General features: G+C 47.4%; 1 protein-coding gene across 3 annotated transcripts in view; it reads right to left on the bottom strand.

Moving 5' to 3' along the window:
• The window catches only part of HIVEP3 (HIVEP zinc finger 3), a 565,279-nt gene that overhangs the window by 249,106 nt on the left and 298,407 nt on the right, over positions 1 to 17,766 (bottom strand). The window lies entirely within an intron of this gene.

Genomic DNA, 17,766 nt, shown 5'->3' with positions numbered 1-17,766 from the left:
AATACTGCTTTACTGGCTCCCCTCTCACTTCCTTCATTCAGTTGACACATCTTCATTGAGTGCCTGGTCTGTGTCAGGAACCCAAGAATAGCCAGGATAACAGATGCTCTGAGCTGGTAAGACTTTTGTTCATCCACTCTCAATTTTCCCAACCTCAGTGAAGTCTCTTTTCACTAAATTATATTTGTCAGGCAATAAGCAGGAAGCTTCAGGCTGAGTTTGCTCAGGATTCATTATTACTTCTTCTTAGCTCAACATATGTTCTTGATTATAATCTTTCATCCTCACAAGCATAAGTCAAGTAGAAAATAGCAAATATCATTCCATTCATTCTCACTTTGAAGACAGAGACACTGAGGTCAAAAGACTAAAACAACCTGCCCACTAGGCCTGACTCTGAGCCATGCTTCTCTCTGTCCTCTCACACTGATTTTGTCTCATGCAAACTTCCCATGGAGTCCAACTGGGCAGTGCTACCAATCTGTACGTGGGCAGAATCAGAAAACATGGGTGCTGGAATTCATCTTCACAGTCAAATCATCTGCCTTCTTTGAGGTACAGACCCTTGTTAATCAGCTTCCCTTCTTGTGAAGTGAAAAATCCTCTTCTCGGGGATGAGAGGAACTCCTCTGAGGGGCCAGGAGGAAACCCAGCAGCTCAGAAGAAGGAACTGTCTTTGTCTCATCTCAGATGAAGAGCTGCTGCTTCTGGTCATCAGAGAGGAAGCTGGGTGGGGGTGGCGGGTTCTGCCATTACAAACATAACTTAGTTCACTGGAAGTCTAAAACCTCTCCTATTGGCTTTGCTGGGCCTGACCAGAGAGGTTCCAGTGAAACTTGACCTCTGAGCGCAGGGCTTTTCCTTAGGGCTATGGGCCAGTGTCATGGCCAGGTGTCCACCAGATCTCCCCTAAAGACTCCTTGTTCTGGCTCTTAGATGAAGAGCAGTCTCGTGATGTTAGGAAGTCCCGCTGACCTCACGTCCATTCTGCTGCCGAAGCACTTGGCCAGGGTGTTGCAATGCAAGCCCTTTCTGGTTAGCACCTCTCAGCACCATGACCCCAAGAGGCCAAATAATACAGCAAGTGGTTCCCTTTTGTAGCAAGAATCATTTCTTCTACTTGATATTCAGAGACCTCAGGCCCTGAAACAACAGAGTATCCAAAGCTGACCACATGTCTCAGCTTTTGCACTTGTTAAGTGTTGTTCACTCTCCAAAGCATGTCACATCCATCAGTCCAACTGGTCAACCCTAGGAGGGACAGTGACTCAGGGTTACTGTTAAATTGGGCAAGGGAGTATGCAGCATACAATCAAGAAGCAACTTCATTTTTATCTCCCACTGTCCTATCAAACCTGTCCTGAAGAGCTGGTTATTCTTTGACTTTTGAAAGAAATCTAGAGCATATTCCATGATTTTTCTGGTCACTCTTCGGTAATTAAAAGTTTCTAGGGGGACTTTCTTAATGTTCCAGTGGTTAGGAATCTGCCCTGCAACGCAGGGGACATGGATTCAATCCCTGACCAGGGAGCTAAGATCCTACATGCTGGAGCAACTGGGCCCTGGGACCACAACTACTAAAGCCCACGAGCCACAGCTAGAGAGTCTGTGCTCCACAATGAAAGATCCCATGTGCCACAGCGAAGACCTGATACAGCCAAATAAATAAATGAATAATAAAGATATTTTTAAAAAAGTTTCTAGGAACCAGGATTCCTTGGAGAAATGTCTGATGCTAGGGCTGGAGTATGGAGAAGGCAATGGCACCCCACTCCAGTACCCTTGTCTGGAAAATCCCATGGATGGAGGAGCCTGGTAGGCTGCAGTCCATGGGGTCGCTAAGAGTCGGACACGGCTGAGCGACTTCGCTTTCACTTTTCACTTTCATGCATTGGAGAAGGAAATGGCAACCCACTCCAGTGTTCTTGCCTGGAGAATCCCAGGGACAGGGGAGCCTGGTGGGCTGCCATTTATGGGGTCGCACAGACTCGGACATGACTGAAGCGACTTAGCAGCAGCAGCAGCAGCAGGGCTGGGGTATAGAAAATACAAGTTGAGCCTGCAACATTTTGTAGTGCCAGAAAGTAAGAAAGTGATTTTAAAAAGAAAGAAAAAAAGGAAGGGGAAGAAAGGAAGGATTGGAGGCATGTCAGAAGGACAGAGGAGCCAATGTGAAAAAGCTTCCAATCACCAAAGCTGGAACAATATGAATAACAAAGTAAATAATGATAGTATTGTATTAAAACTCAAAAAAGAAAAAAATCCAGGAACCCATGCTAATATAAATAACCTACTGAATAAACAAATAGAAGGGCTATCTCTTTCTTACAAAAGGATTCCAAATAACAAATGAACAAATGAGAAAAATGAAAATCACTATTAGACACCACAGTAATAATGGCCGCAGGCAAAATGCACCTTATGAATGCTAAAACTGGTGAGTAAAACTCAAAGGAGAAGCAGGACATCGGCATAGCCTCAAAGCGTCTCCCCCCAGTTATTTTTAAATTACTGTGGTGACTTTAAAAGAGGTCCATAGATTCTTTGATATTCCTCCTTCTTTTAAGCTGGGGCTTACATTGCCTCTCCTTGAGTCTGAGCTGGATTCAGGGACTTGCTTCTCATCGAGAGAGTATGGAAAGGGAAAGATAAGTTCCCAGTGGAGAAAGCTGTCAGACACCACCTTAGCCAAGTGAGTGAGGTTAACATAACAAGCAATAAGCTACGCTGGTGTCATGTACCCCCGATATGATGAAATGAGAAGGGGGCATTCCCTGCCATATGGTATTTCCCAAAAAATCCATAACTGCAGTCTAATCATGAGAAAACCTTAGACAAACCCAAATTGAGGAAATTCAACAGTATACCGGATCAGTACTAATGTTCAAAAGTGTCAAGGTCATGAAAGACAAGAAAAGCTTGAGATATTGTCTAGAAAAGCTTGAGAATGGAGGAAACTGAAGGAGACACAATGGCAAAATGCAATATGGGATCCTGGACGGGATCTTTGATCAGAAAAAGGATTTTTGTGAAAACTGGAGAAATCGAGATATATTCTGTAGTTTAGTTAATGCTGTTGCACCAATGCTAGCTTTGCAGGTTTGACAAACATACTACCATTATGTAACATACTAACATCAGGGGTGTTGGGTGAAGAGTGTGCTGAGACTCTCCAGAGCATACATTTGCAATGGAAGAAGTGCTCTTAAAGGGTGAAAATTGGTTGTTGTATAGAAAAAAAACCTTAGCTATTACCATGGTTGGTGGCCCTCTAAAAGCACAGCACATACATAGATACACAACACACTTGTGGTATTAAATTTTCATGAGGGAACAATTACAGAAATGAAGATCTACAAGGGCTCCTGGGGTGGGGTAGGGTGACAATGAAGAAAGAGGTTGAATCTTAAAAGTTCTCATCACAAGAGAAAAAAATGGTAACTCTGTACAGTGATGGATGTTAACTAGACTTATGGTGGTGATCATTTCACAATATATACACAAGTATTGAACCATTATGTTGCACACCTGAAACTAACATAATGTTATATGTCAACTGTACCTCAATTCAAAATCTTTTAAAAAAAGAAAAAGGAGGTTGATAAATTCTACTCTAGATGTACTATCTTTACAACTCTTCCGTAAATATAAGAGTATTTCAAAATATTTCTTAAATGTTACTAATAGTAGGTCTGTGAGGTCCTTACCACAATAGATAGATAGATAATCTATCCATCCTCTGGTCATTTGTACACATAAAACAGTTTCAATTAGGTAGTTAATAAAGCCAATAATAATAAAAATAAATAATTCTTAACCAAATTGGAGCTTCTCCTCTCCCCAGTTCAGGCCTGCTTCAAGATAGCCATGGGTGATGGGAAAGCATTTGGTTGTCACCTGCTTTCCTCCTTGGCCAGCGTGTCCATTTTCCCTCCTTGCTGGGCATCTCTGGCCCCTTCTTGGTCTGGGTGGGGGTCGGTGGACAAGGTAAGGGGCAGGAAAGGTTGTTTGTCCCATGCTCTCGGGAGCTGATGGTGCCTCTCCCTGGGCTTACACTGTTAGTCACTGAGTTGTGTCTGACTCTTTGTGACCCCATGGACTGTAGCCTGTCAGGCTCCTCTGTCCATAGGATTTTCCAGGCAACAGTACTGGAGTGGGTTGCCATCTTCTTCTCCAGGGGATCTTCCCAACTCAGGGATCAAACCCTGGCCTCTCAACACTGCAGGCAGACGCTTTGCCCTCTGAGCTTCTGGGCTTGGCAGATATTTAAGCTGACTCTTCCTCTCTTGGGCTGATTGAGATTCTGCAGAGACCCCGATATGTTTCCTGCAGCCCCCAGCTATGAGTGATGCCATGTGTGACCACCTGGTTCTCCACACTCACTCCTCTAGGCCACACTCCTGGGGACACCCATTACAAATGGATCTGGCTTGTGCCTTGTTTCTCTCCAAATATCTATCCACACCTGGAACACTTAATCCTAATTGCGAAATGGCATCCTCCTTCTTCTAATCACAAGGGCAGTCTTACTGACAGGAGAGGAAAGACTGGATGAAACAGAGCCTTTCTGACTCGATGGGCATGACACCCCTTACTCCCTTCTGTGTAACATGTCCTATCTCCACGTTAGCAAAGCCAGCTAAAAGGGGTTTCTGTTATCTGCAGGCAAATATATCACTGTTCTCAAAGCCAATCTTACTTTGTACAGAAGATATAGAAAGGAAAAGAACAAAAGAAAATAAAAGAAAAAGGAAGAAGGAAGATGGTAGCCATCAGGAGCAAAATATATCAGAAATGATAGAGACTAATGGGGATGGTCTCAGCAAACCAGTACAGAGCTCAGTGCAACAAGGAATAAAACCAGGATTTATTTGTGTGCTGACTACGTACAAGGCGCTCTTCTTAACACTTTATAAGCACCATTCATCTGTCCCATAAATGGACCCGTTTTATGGTGTTTCTAGGAACATGGGTTCACAGAATTAGTGAAGTGGTAGATTTGGGACCCAGATTCAGGTCACGGTCTAATCAGGTTTAGGTGCAAATTCGGACACCTATTGGTGACCCAGATGCTGTGCCAGGCACATCACTCACATTACCCCATTCATCTTTACGCCAACTGCATCAGGCAGAGATTGTTTCCTACATTCCAGAGAAACTGGGCACATAAGAGTTAAGTAATCTGCCAAGTAACTGGTAGAGCTAAGCTTAGAGTGCAGGTCTTGTGATTGCCTAGTTTAATACTCTTTCTGCACAGCAACCCTGCCTTTCTTCATCTGCAGGAATGTGGAAAAAACATCACACAGGGCTGACATGCAGCTGAGGTGCCCTGAAATGGCTGTGCCAGCTGCTAAAATGCTGATGTCCCTCTGTACCCGTTGGTAACCAACCTTGCTCTGAGCATCCTCAAACGCCACCCTGTCTCTTTTTGCCAAGACGTCCCCCACAATCCAGATTCTAAAGAGTGAAGGTGGGTCTCTGGGATGCTGCTCTGGTGCCGTGGCCTGTATCAGCCTTAGCTAATTGTTTCTTTGATGCTCCTTTCTGTCCTAAACGCTTCTGTGGTCATTACCTCTAATGTACAGAGATGAGAAAGCTAAGGCCCAGAGAAGGCTGCCTGGCTGGTTAAGAGTCGAGCTGTGTCTAACCCTAAATCCTTGGACTCCTGGTCAAGTTCTTTCTGTATTATATGGCCTATAGTCACTCAACTAGAAAATTTTACACTCTGTAGAGTTAAATTAAAAAAAAAATAGATTAAATTAGAAAATGTCACAGATTAGGGATGAGTCTTTTAGAAAGAGACTTGTTAGTTAATAAATTCGGTGCTATCGGCGAAGCTTCGTTAGGTCTGAGACTTAATTGAAAGATCAAGAACACGTTACATGAACAAGCAACTGCAGTGGATGGAACTAATATTCCCCACCGTGTACTCCCTCCGGGTCCACCTCTGCCCACTGCCAGGTGACGTGCCTGAGTGTTCTAGAAACATGTTTCTGCCTCTTTGGCTTGGGCCTGATTTGTCATGATTTGGCACTGAGACACGATTTGTCTCTGAGATGATTGGGAATGTGACGTTTTCTGGGACTCAGTAGAAGCTTTTCGAATGAGCAGGCCTCTCTGCCCTCTGCAGCAGGAAAACAGGATGTCTCAGGTTCTGCTGTTCCTTCAGCTTGGTCCCAGGATAGGAAGATAGGCCCCGAAGGGCCTCGGGGCCCAGAGGTGCCACAGTCTTCATGTAAAGGGAACAAGAAATGAATGTTTATTTTTGTGTGTCAATATATTGGGATGTTTGTCACTGCAGTATAAGCTGACGGATACACTAGGAGAAAAGAATGCTTTGAAAAATTGTAAGAATAAAAGTGAATTGAGTCTTAGATTTTAAAGGTCTGTTACTTCCAGTTAAACACCATTTCTGAGAGAGAATTCAGGCACATAACGGACACTTACTTAGCAGCTATTTGGATTGTCCAGAAATATTTTTACATAAAGTTTTCAAAAAGTCTTATAATCGATAAACCATGAACTGTATATTTTACGGAACTCCAGAGTTTCTGGGTAGATTATTCAGAAATAGGGGGGAAAAAAACACTTCTTGCCTAATAAAAGGAATGCTTCAATTCAGAGAATGATAAAAGAATACATTTTAGAGATGGGATCTTAGGAGCACTGCATCCAACTCAGATCATGTGTATTTTCCCATAGTTAAGTTTCACAATTACTTATTTTTGGTAAATAGAATAAATAAAGCACATTCTGTTTCCAGGTGTGGAAGCATGAAGACTTTGAAACAAACTCACTCACTGCTTTTCTCTCTATCCATCCACCCACCCCGTCAGCTAGACAGCCAGACAACCATCGTGTTCTTGATATAAGACAAACATCAAAACCCTCTCTTAGTTGTCATTGTGGGAGAAGAAATTTCTGTGGAGCATATAAATCTGAGTTAGGACAGATTCCCATATGAGGAGCTTTAGACATTATATTGTTCTTTCAGGCAGAGTTGTTGGCTTCAGAATCTAAGTTACCAGAAACTGGCATTCTTTCAGATCATCTGAGGACTCCAGGGGAATGGAGGGAGCAATTTTGATACCTGAGCTTCCAACATGGACATTTCAGGATTTCATGGATCCGCTGTGTGGCACAATAAGCCACATTGCTCCTGATGTCAAACCACCAGAAGGACCAGCAGGTTACTCTGCAAATAACCTGACATCCCCAGACTCTGCCTGCCTGGTTTTGGAGAGCTCCTGGAACGTCCCAGGAGTTACATGGGGACACAGTTACATGCGTCCCATGCGTCCTGAAGCCGATGCCAAGTGTTCATTGTCAGCGATGAATAGATCACAGAGGATGTGGTTCAAGGGGAGATCTACACGTTTAGGCTTCTTGCAGTTGCAGTAAAAACAATGATAAAGGGATGAGCCCCTTGGCATTTAAACAACGTCTTCAGTCAGAATGTGGACAAAAGACAAGAGGCTGCCCAATCAGGCTCTGCCCACCTGGTTCACAAAAGAAAAAGCTAATGGACTCCAGAGTTTTCCAAGGATAAGAATTGTCCGGTCATTGAAGCTGGGGACCCAGAACACCTGCCACGTGTCCATGGAGAAAAGGTCAGAGCCTCGAGAGGCGATCAGTTCAGGTGCACAGACATTTCCTGAGCAAGCCCTTTGTGCTGGGCAACACTGGGCTGTGTCCCCACTTGAGCCGGAGTTCAGGGCAATGGGTGTGCCCACGTGGGTGTGTGAGCACATGCTAGGGGACAGGCCAGGGTGATCTGGACCAGAGATAGTCTCCTCCCACTGCTGCCCCTAGGGGATCGGGGTCTGTCTTTGAATCTTTCTGCCTGTGTGTTTCTGAAAGGTGACCTGTCCTCAGCAGCTGAAGAAGATGAGGGTGCAGATGAGGCTGTGACAAGTCATCCAGGTTGGTGCTGGCTTTTCAGTGCCCTTGTCACTTCATCCAGATTCCATTGCTTCAAGACAGCCTCTAGGGCTGGGGCATGAGGCTGTCGTCTGTTTGCATTAAAGAAGTCGTTTCCGTCTCCATTTCTGACTCTTGTTCATTCAGAGACCATCAGGCACTCACTCTGCCATCTTTCTGGAAAGCACCCCAGCTGCTTCACATAATTAGGGAGTGCATGCTATTCGTGCCTCCCTTTCTTTCTTCACCCAAAACCTAACTGTGTGTGGCACATACACTAGGAGGCAGATGTGGAACTAAGTCCTTTCCTGAGCTCCAGGGCAGCTCTGGGAGGACACCCGGGGGCAGGAAGTCGGTGACCCACCCAAGGCCACACGACATTGAGCAGCAGCACAAGGACCATAGCTGGGGACTCAGACTCCTGGTGTGGGTACTCTGCCCTGCACCCACTCCTGAGCCTGCCGGAGGGCTGTGGGAGTGAAGAGGCCCTGACTCAGGCCAGGCAGTCCGGGCTGCTGGTCGCCTGCCAGTCTCAGCGCAGAAGCTGAGCTGGGCTCTCCCGGTGGCTCTCCTTGGCCAGTGAGCAGGAAGCTCTGAATCCTGGGCTATGGCCCAGAGGGAAAGGAAAGGGGCTTCTCTATGTTTCTGATAGTCCCCATGACCATCCAGGAACAAAGCGGGGCCTCACACTGCCTCCTGCCACCAGCCTCCGCCCAGCTGTTCTGGCCACGCAGCCCCATCTCTGTGGCCTGTCTGCAGGAACACTGGGTGTTTGTCTGCTTGCAGAATCGCGGCTGTGTGCCCAGGACTCTCTCCGGCCCCTCACTCCAGGCTCCAGGCCCAGTGGGATGGGCCAACAAAGCCACAAGACTGCTTGTTAATCCCCAAACCCATCACCCGGGGAAGCCGGATCCCTGGTCCCTGATAGTTCACTATTAATATTATGTAGATGAACATTCCACTGGGCACTGATCAAGTAAACCCAAATGACAGGTCACCATTCAAATGTGTGCACTTTCTGGACATGCAGGGGAAAGAGCTTCGGGCTGGAGGTCAATGCAGGTCACTTACCAGACCTCACCAAGTTCAATGTCATTATCCTCCAAATGTGAGCAGTGGCTCATTAGTTAATGTCTGCCGAGGACCCCTCCATTACAGACATTGTACTACACACCACATGCATCTTCCCTCACCCTCTGCGAAGAACCCAGAGATGCTGGGCATGGGTAGAAAGTAGCCCCACAAAAGCAGTAGGCACCAGGGTTACTGAGAGCCTCACTGAGGACCACATCATTCATTCGACAGGTGGTTCCAGAGCAGCCACTTCATGTCAGTCACTGTACACAGCCCACAGAATCCCTATCCCCCTAAAGCTTACATTCTAGAACACTCAGCAAAGGCTCAGAGACGGCAGATGATGCTGTCAGTCAGGCAGTGACACAAAAGATGACTTTTCCCTCATCTTCCATAACTAGTACAGTAGAGGAGCCGAGCCAAGGGGGTGCTTGTCATTCCCTGGAGTTTGAGCGGACTGGGGCTGTTCTGCCAAGGGCTCCCCTTGAGTGGCCATTCTCAGCCTGCAAGAGAGGAGGACACACTTCCCTTTGCACTGTTCCAGATACGCAGTGCGGTGCAGTCAGCCTGGCAGGCCCTGGGGGGAGTCCCAGACGCCCACCACAACAGCCTCTTGAGCTCACACTGGGCAGGCTGCTGAGGGTCGCTGGTAAGAACATCTGAAGTGACAGTGAATGCCTGACAGTGTAGCTGGGCCCCCCTGACCCCCAGATATGGGCTCAGCCTTGCTCCAGGCTCAGGAATCTAATCACATTGCTAGGGGTACGGCAGGTCAGCTGACAGCAGGTCCTGCTCTGACACTCGATCTCAGTTCTAGGGACTTGTCTCATTCACTCATTCATTCATTCATTCACTCATACAAGAAATATTGCCCAATTTACTGTACAGCAGAGGGAACTATATTCAATATCTTGTGATAATCTATAATGGAAAAGAATCTGAAAGAAAGAATACAGACATATACATATGTAGTTTGCTATACACCTGAAACTAACACAATATTGTAAATCAGGGCCAGAGGTCAAGGCAGGACCTCATTTCTTACATGGGAAGAAGCCTGGCAAATGGCTCTTTATGACTTCAAAAAAAAAAAAAAAGAAATATTGCCTGAGCAGGAATAGGAACTGGGCACTACTCTAGGGACTGGGCATACCCTAGGGAGCAAAAATAGGTCCCTGCCCTTAGAGAGTTTATATTCTAGTGAAAGAGAGAAATGAATAAATGTCAACGGGTGGTAAGTGATGAGATGACAAATACAACAGGAAAGGGGATGGAACGTGATGGAAGCCCCATGTTAGTGTGGTAAGAAAGACCTCTTGGAGAAGGAGACACCTGAGAAGACACAGGGTGAGAGGGACCAGGCCAGGTGTGTGTCTGGGGGAAGAGCATCACAGGAAGAAGGAACAGGATATGCACATGGCCCCGAGGCAGAGCGTGCTTGGCGAATTCGAGGAATACGCCCATATTGACAGCTGAGCCCATCAATGCCCTCCTGCGTCTCTGTGCCTGGGCCTCTGCACCCTGCTTCAGACTCTCCAACACCAGAGGATGCCCACCTGCCAGGGTCACTCCGGTCACAGCCCAGAACCTGCTGCCTGGCTTGCCTTCTCCCACCCCCACCTGCTGGGACCTTCCCAAAGGGCATGGGTTGCTCAGATGCCTCTGACTCTTCCCCACATCCCCACGTCCTCCTAGAGCCAAGGAGAGGGGCTTGCTGGCTCTGGAGTCAGACTGCCTGGATTTGAATTTTAGCTCCATCATTTCCTACCTGGGAAGCCTGGGCAAATGGCTCTTTGTGACTTGGTGTCTTTAACTGGGAAATGGAGATACAGCAGTATCTATCACAGGGGCTGCTGTGACAGCAAATGAATTACATGTGCAAAGAGCACACGGAGTAATGCTCCACAAGTAGTAGTGGAAAATTATTAGGGTAAGGAAGTCTTTTCTCCTACTTTCTCCTCTGCTTGCTGCATGGAGAAGAAAAATGAAAATGGCCCAGGTTTGGAGTCAGACAGATGTAGGTTTGAGCCCCTGCTGGTGTTCTTGGGCAAATGACACAACCTCTCTGAATCTTTTTCCTCATCTTAATATGGAGATAACAGTCTGTCCCTCACAGGCTCGGAAAAGACTAAGTGAAATGACATAGTAGGCCCAGAGACACACTCAGGACAGTTTCCTGATGGAGAACCAGCCTGACTCTAGAGCTAGTGACAAGGTTTCAGAACCATCAGGACAGAGAGAACCAGACTTCAGAAACAGAAAGAGAAGCAGCAGCTCTGAGACTCAACGGAGGGGCCCAAGGAGGGGCAACCAGCTCACACTGTGCAGAGAGGCTCCCCCGAGCAGCAGAGAGCCGGACCAGTCACAGGATCTGGGGTGATGGGGAGGTGGATGAGGCCGGGCCAGGTCACCGTCTGCCAAGTGGAGGCATGTGCCAAAAGGACCAGGTGCCAAAGGCCAATGCCAAAGGGGAGCGGTGGCTACTAGGAATCCCAGGAAACAGTCAGGGCACCCACGGTGGGACCCAGACAAGCCACAACTTAGCCAGGTGAGTCAAATCATGTGAGGGCCAGGGGGCCAGGGCAGGTCTGAGACTGACTCTGGGATGTTCTGTGTCTTTCTTAAAGTGGCCAAGTCAGGGGTCAATATAATAGTCTAACAGTGTGTATCAAAGCAGGTCCCTTTGATAACCCTGCAGGAAGCGCTGGGGGAAGTATAGAGACCTTCCTCCCAGCCCAAACCAAACCAGAGCAGAGAGCAGGAGCAGATGCAGAAAGGAGCTGGATTCCTATATGGGAAAAGAATCTGAAAAAGAATGAATATATGTGAATATATACCTGACTCCATTCCTTGGTGGCTCAGCAATAAAGAATCTACCTGCCAATGCAGGAGAAACAAGTTGGATCCCTGGGTCAGGAAGATCCCCTGGAGAAGGAAACAGCAACCCACTCCAGTATTCTTGCCCGGGAAATCCCATGGATGGAAGAGCCTGGCGGGCTACAGTCCATGGGGTCACAAAGAGTTAGGCACGACTTAGTGACTCAACAACAATATAACCGAATCACTATGCTGTATAAAGGAGGAGAAGGGGATGACAGAGGACGAGATGTTTGAATGGCATCACCGACTCAATGGATGTGAGTTTGAGCAAGCTCCGGAAAATGCTGAAGGACAGGGAAGCCTGGCATGCTGCAGTCCATGTGGTTGCAAGGAGTTGGACACAACTGAGCAACTGAACAACAATGCTGTATACCTGCTGCTGCTGCTGCTAAGTCGCTTCAGTCGTGTCTCACACTGTGCGACACCAGAGACGGCAGCCCACCAGGCTCCCCCGTCCCTGGGATTCTCCAGGCAAGAACACTGGAGTGGGTTGCCATTTCCTTCTCCAATGCATGAAAGTGAAAAGTGAAAGTGAAGTCTCTCAGTCGTGTCCGACTCTTCACAGCCCCATGGACTGCAGCCCACCAGGCTCCTCCGTCCATGGGATTTTCCAGGCAAGAGTACTGGAGTGGGGTGCCATTGCCTTCTCCATACCTGAAGCTAACACATTGTAAATCAGCTGTGCTATGCTTAGCCACTCAGTCGTGTCTGACTCTGGGACCCCATGGACTGTAGCATGCCAGGCTCCTCTGTCTATGGGGATTCTCCAGGCAAGAATACTGGAGTGAGTTGCCATGCCCTCCTCCAGGGTGTAAATCAGCTATACTCCAATAAAATTTTAAAATAAACAAAAATAATAATAATAAAAAGAAAGGAGCTGGAGATACCACTTGACCCCAGAGAGGTCAATCAGATTCTGTTGGGTCCCTGGGGTCTGAACAGCTTGGATCAGCAACCACAGTGCCAGAACACACACCGAGGGCTTCCCATGAGCCAGGAGCAGCTCTGGGTTAAGTAAGGCAGAAAAAGATAGCATGGGGTTGATTCTCAAAACAGAAGCAGGGGCCTTCTCCCCAGAGATGACCAAGGCAAGTGCCTGTGCAAGAAAAGTGTGCTGGCTGGCTGAGCTCCACCAAGGTTTAATGAAGAGCAAGGATAACAAAACTGAGAATTTTAATTACAAGTTCTTGCTTCCCCATTGTTTGTAATTTTGCTAAAGACTTTGGATCTCCCAGGGGTGACTGGCAATAAAAAGCTCTTAAAACAGAAGGGGTGTGTAGTGCAGAGAGCCATTTCATGTGGCTTTAGAGCTAACCTGAGGGAGGAGATGGGCTGGCTGTGCCCATTTGGGTAGATCAGACACCTCTCTGAGCTTTTCTTCTCTTTTTTGTAAAATCAGAACTTGAGCCAGACCAGGCCTAAGGTCTCTGATAGCCAGGGAGTCCCTGCAACCAGGCAGGGAGAGCTACCCTCATGACAATGGATGATCCAAGTCAGATACCAAGTCACTCTCGGTTCCACTCTCCTGCCCATTCCACACTAAGCCATAAATGCCATTTCACCCAGCTCAATAAATGCTGTTGACATGAAAGGAGAACCCATCCAACAACTCCTGTTTCCACCTCTTCTTCCTCCTAAAGAGAGGCTGCCTCATCCTCCCCACTCAACTGCTTCCATTCAACACTCTTTTTTTTCTCACCAGACTATGGTAGCAATTTTCCCTCCAGCCTCTGATGTCTTTTTCACACTAAGGCTATCTTCCACCAGCCACAGGGGGGGCGCTTCCACCTCCTGAGGGCTCCTGACAATCCTGCAGTGGCTTCTCAAGGTCAATGGGACACAGGAAGGTGTGCCAGCGCCTAGTGATGGGCTCCCCTTCCACCCACGACCCCAGTCTCCTCTGCTGCTCCCCATACCTCCTTGCCTGAAGCCAGGCCCCACTACTGGCAAGTTTGGAAGAAATCAAGATTTTCTTGCTTCTGAACATCTGCATGCACTCTTCCTTTTGCTGCGATGTCCTTCTGTCACCATCTCCCTTCAAGTCTCAGTTCTCTAGTCTTTTCCTGCTATCAGCCTTCCTGCTGTGTCTTAGCTCAGCCCTCTCCTCTAGCCCCACGATGTTCTCTGCTGTGGCCAATTCCTGTTCTATGAGTGTTCAGCCTTCCTCCCCTACCCTGGAAACCCCTCAAGGGCAAAGAATATCTGTGCATCTAGATACACCCAGTATCAAGAACAGTGTGACACAATAGCCAAAAGGTGCAAGCAACCCAAGTGTCCATCGATGGGTGAATAAATAAACAAAATGTAGTAGAGCCATACAATGGAATAGTACGCAGCCTTAAAAAGGAAGGAAATTCTGACACCCGCTACAACATGGCTAAACTACGAGGCCACTGTGCTAAGTGAAATAGGTCAGTCACAAAGGACAGACACAGTGCGATTCCACTTACGTGAGATACTTAAAGTCCTACACAGAGGTAGAAAGTAGGATGGTGGATGCCAGGGGCTGCAGGGAGGTGGGGGAGGGAGAGGCAGTTCTCCATGGGGATAGAGTTTGGTTATGCAAGATGAAAACCATTCTGGAGATGAACAGTAGTGTGGCTGTCCATCAGTGGGAATCTAGTTAATGCCGCTGATCTGTACACTTCACTGTGGGTAAAAGGGTACATTTTAGGTTATATATATTTTATCACAGTTTAAAAAAAGAGCAATGTGAGCATAGAGAGAAATTTAATGACTGTTTATTGAGTGAATCAGTGAGAGAATGAGTAATTAACCAAGGGAAATCATTGGAGCCCCCACAAAGCACTTAGGGGATTATGTAACTAGGTCAGAATGAAAAGCCTAGACATTGGTGGGAGACAAGGGTGGCCTCCCTCTCTAACACTGTCCTTCCAGCAAGGGGTCTTCCCAGTGCCCAGGACATGGTTTTCAAACCTAGACTTCCCAAACCAAGTTGAACTTTTGGGGCTGCAGCTGGATGTGAATCAGTGTTTGTTCTCAGGGACTTGCCACATCCTCCTAGGACCCAGCATAGAATAACACGCAGCGCAGCATCAAGGCAGGAAAACTTCAGCGCTTTGGCAGAGGCTGCCCAGGGCTGGGTGTTTGTGTGGCGTGGGTGCTGGGGTCAGGAGAGCAGAGAGGAGCCTGAGGGGGCAGGCTGCTGGCAGGAAGGGCTCACTCCACACTCATCCCCCGGGTGAGCCGCACGCTTCGGAAGTATCGCATTAAAGAGATGAATCACACACTGACTCAAAGAGAGGAGGCTGCAGGGTTGTAAATCAGAAGAATGGCTTTTATTTGTCAGAATGCTACAATAAATAATATCTCCGTGTGCCACATGACAAAAGGAGAGTGGGAAGGAGGGCGGCTGGGCACTGCAGGGCGAGGGGCTTTCAGAGCAATATATGGTGATGGGGGGGCGGCAACCCTGCAGCCACCAGGCACGTTCAGGACACTCTCCAGTCACTGTTCTTTAATGCAAAGGAAAAAAAAATACAGGATCATCTTTCCCCCAAGCTTCCTGAGAGCATGGGGGTCATGAGAATAACAGCATAAGGATGGCTGGGGATGGAGGAGACCCTCAAGGTCATCGGCTTCAGCCCTGCTTTGTAAATACAGCAGGCTGCCTTGCTGGAGATGGCGTTTATGGTTGTTCTTCAGAAGGACAGGACCAGAAAATCACCCACGGAGGGCTTCTCAGGTGGTCCAGCGATTAAGAATTCGCCTTGCAATGCAAGGGACACCAGTCCTATCCCTGGTCTGAGAAGATCCCATGTGCCTTGGAGCAACCAAGCCCGTGCACCACAACTGCTGAGCCACTGGGTTCTACTGCTCTGGAACCCTTGAGCCACAATTATTGAGCCCGCCCATCTAGAGCCTGTGCTCCACAACAAGAGAAGCCTGCGCACCACCTCTCTCCAAAACTAGAGAAAGCCTGAGCACAGCAACAAAGACCCAGAGCAGCCAATAAATACATAGATACAATTTTTTTTAATGAAAATCATCCACTGAGGACAGAGATCCCTTTAAAATGGGGGGTGAGGGGATGTAAGGCCCTCCAGAATTGATGAAGGTCACTGCCCTTGCATTTGTCAATCAGGTAAATGGTCGTGGCCAGAATTATGGAAGGAAGCTCTTTGCAAACAGAGGTGCAGGATGGGGCAAGTAGCCCATTACCTGGGGAAGGGCATAGAATATGATCCTTTGGCTTCCGGGGCTTAAGAGTGAAAAGCTGCCTGGGTCTGCATGTTCCTGCAGAGGAAGGATGGGGACTCTGGGTCTGCAGAGGGGCAGGGAGACACGTGATCAAATCAGGCCGAGTTGCCCGGGGCAACCTGGAGCCTGCAGAGGCAGCTGTGCTTCTGGAGAGCATCATTCTATCAGGAAGCCCAGATCCTGCTCCCCCCATCCCCCGCCTGCCCTGCCCACCTTGGGTTGATACTGCGGAGGGTGAACTCCAGGCTGTGGGGCTATGTTGCCTGATATGGAAGCCACAAACCACCTGTGGCTATTGAAGCATGACTGGTCCACATTGCAATTTGCTCTAAAGGTAAAAAACACCCCGGCATCTGAAGACATAGTATTAAAAAAAGAAGAATGTCAAATAGCGTATCAATTTTTTAATATTGATGTTGTTGAAATGAAACCATTTTGGATATGTTGTGTTAAAGAAAATGTATTATTAAAATGGATTTCAACTGTTTCCTTTTACTTTTTTTAATGTGGTGACCAGAAAGTTTTAAATGATACATATGATTCCCACTGGGGGCTCACATCATGTTTCTATCAGTCGATGCCACTCTGGAAGAATTCTTAGACACAGAATAGGCAGAGAGATCACTCCAGACCTACTGCTCTTAACACTGGCTGGGTGGGGGCAATCTGGAGATGTTGAGGGGTGCAGTAGCAGCACCCCACGCTGAGAAAGGCTAGGTTAGGCCAGCTGCTGACATAAATAATGGGACAGAGATCTGAGTGATTCCATGACTTGCTCAAGCAAATTAATCAGATCTTGGCTTACAATCAAGCTTCATAAATTCTAGTGTAGTCTTCTTACCATCACATCCTAGTTTACATAGAAACTGCTCTTGAGAAATTATTAGTCATTTTAGGGAGGGTGTCATGAAACAGGCTCCTGATTAGAGCTCAAGTTTTTACAATTTTGGGGGGAGAGCTGGTAAATCAATAATCTCTATCAGAACCCTGTAACTTAAATAAAACTGGATCTGAATGCTCATCTCGGCATGGTGTTCCATCCAAAAGAAGTGCAAACTGAGATCCCCAAGTTTTGAAAAGTATTCTTCATTCCTGACTGAGCTCTCCCAAGAAAGTAGCAAATGGAAATTACCCAGCATGAGTCCCAGCCAAGTTTCTTCAACACCTGCAGCCCTCCTTCTCTCGTGTGCAAGGATCACTCCATCAGGCAGCCGCTCAGGTGGCTCCCTCCTGTTTCTTACACCTGCCAGCTCCCTTCTTCAGTCCCCCTCCTTCTAGTCAAGCTCTTCTCAGCTCATCCTTCCTCTGGGACCTCTCTCTTCTTGCTGTACCTCCAGACCCTTCTGCATAAAGATCAGTTCAGCTCCTTCTGCTGCTTTCTCTTCTTCTCCGGTATGTCGTCTGCCATTATCTGATCAGCCCAAGGGGCCCTACGACTGGCTGAGGAGGTAAGGAATGAGTGAGGAGACGGGGCTCCACAGTCAGAATTTTACAACCTTTGGGCAATTCCATTCCTAGGAATCTAAAATGGATCAACAGCAGAAGAGATCAACGATTCAGGTTCAAAGGCGGGGACCACAGTATTGTTTATAACAGCAAAAAAACTGGAAACAACCTAAATATCCACCAAGGAGTTGTGGTTAAGTAAATGATTAAAAACTCTACAAACTG

This window comes from Bos indicus, chromosome 3 (genome assembly GCF_029378745.1).
Source record: "Bos indicus isolate NIAB-ARS_2022 breed Sahiwal x Tharparkar chromosome 3, NIAB-ARS_B.indTharparkar_mat_pri_1.0, whole genome shotgun sequence".
Taxonomy (NCBI): Eukaryota; Metazoa; Chordata; class Mammalia; order Artiodactyla; family Bovidae; genus Bos; species Bos indicus.
This window is presented reverse-complemented; position numbering and strand designations above follow the sequence as displayed.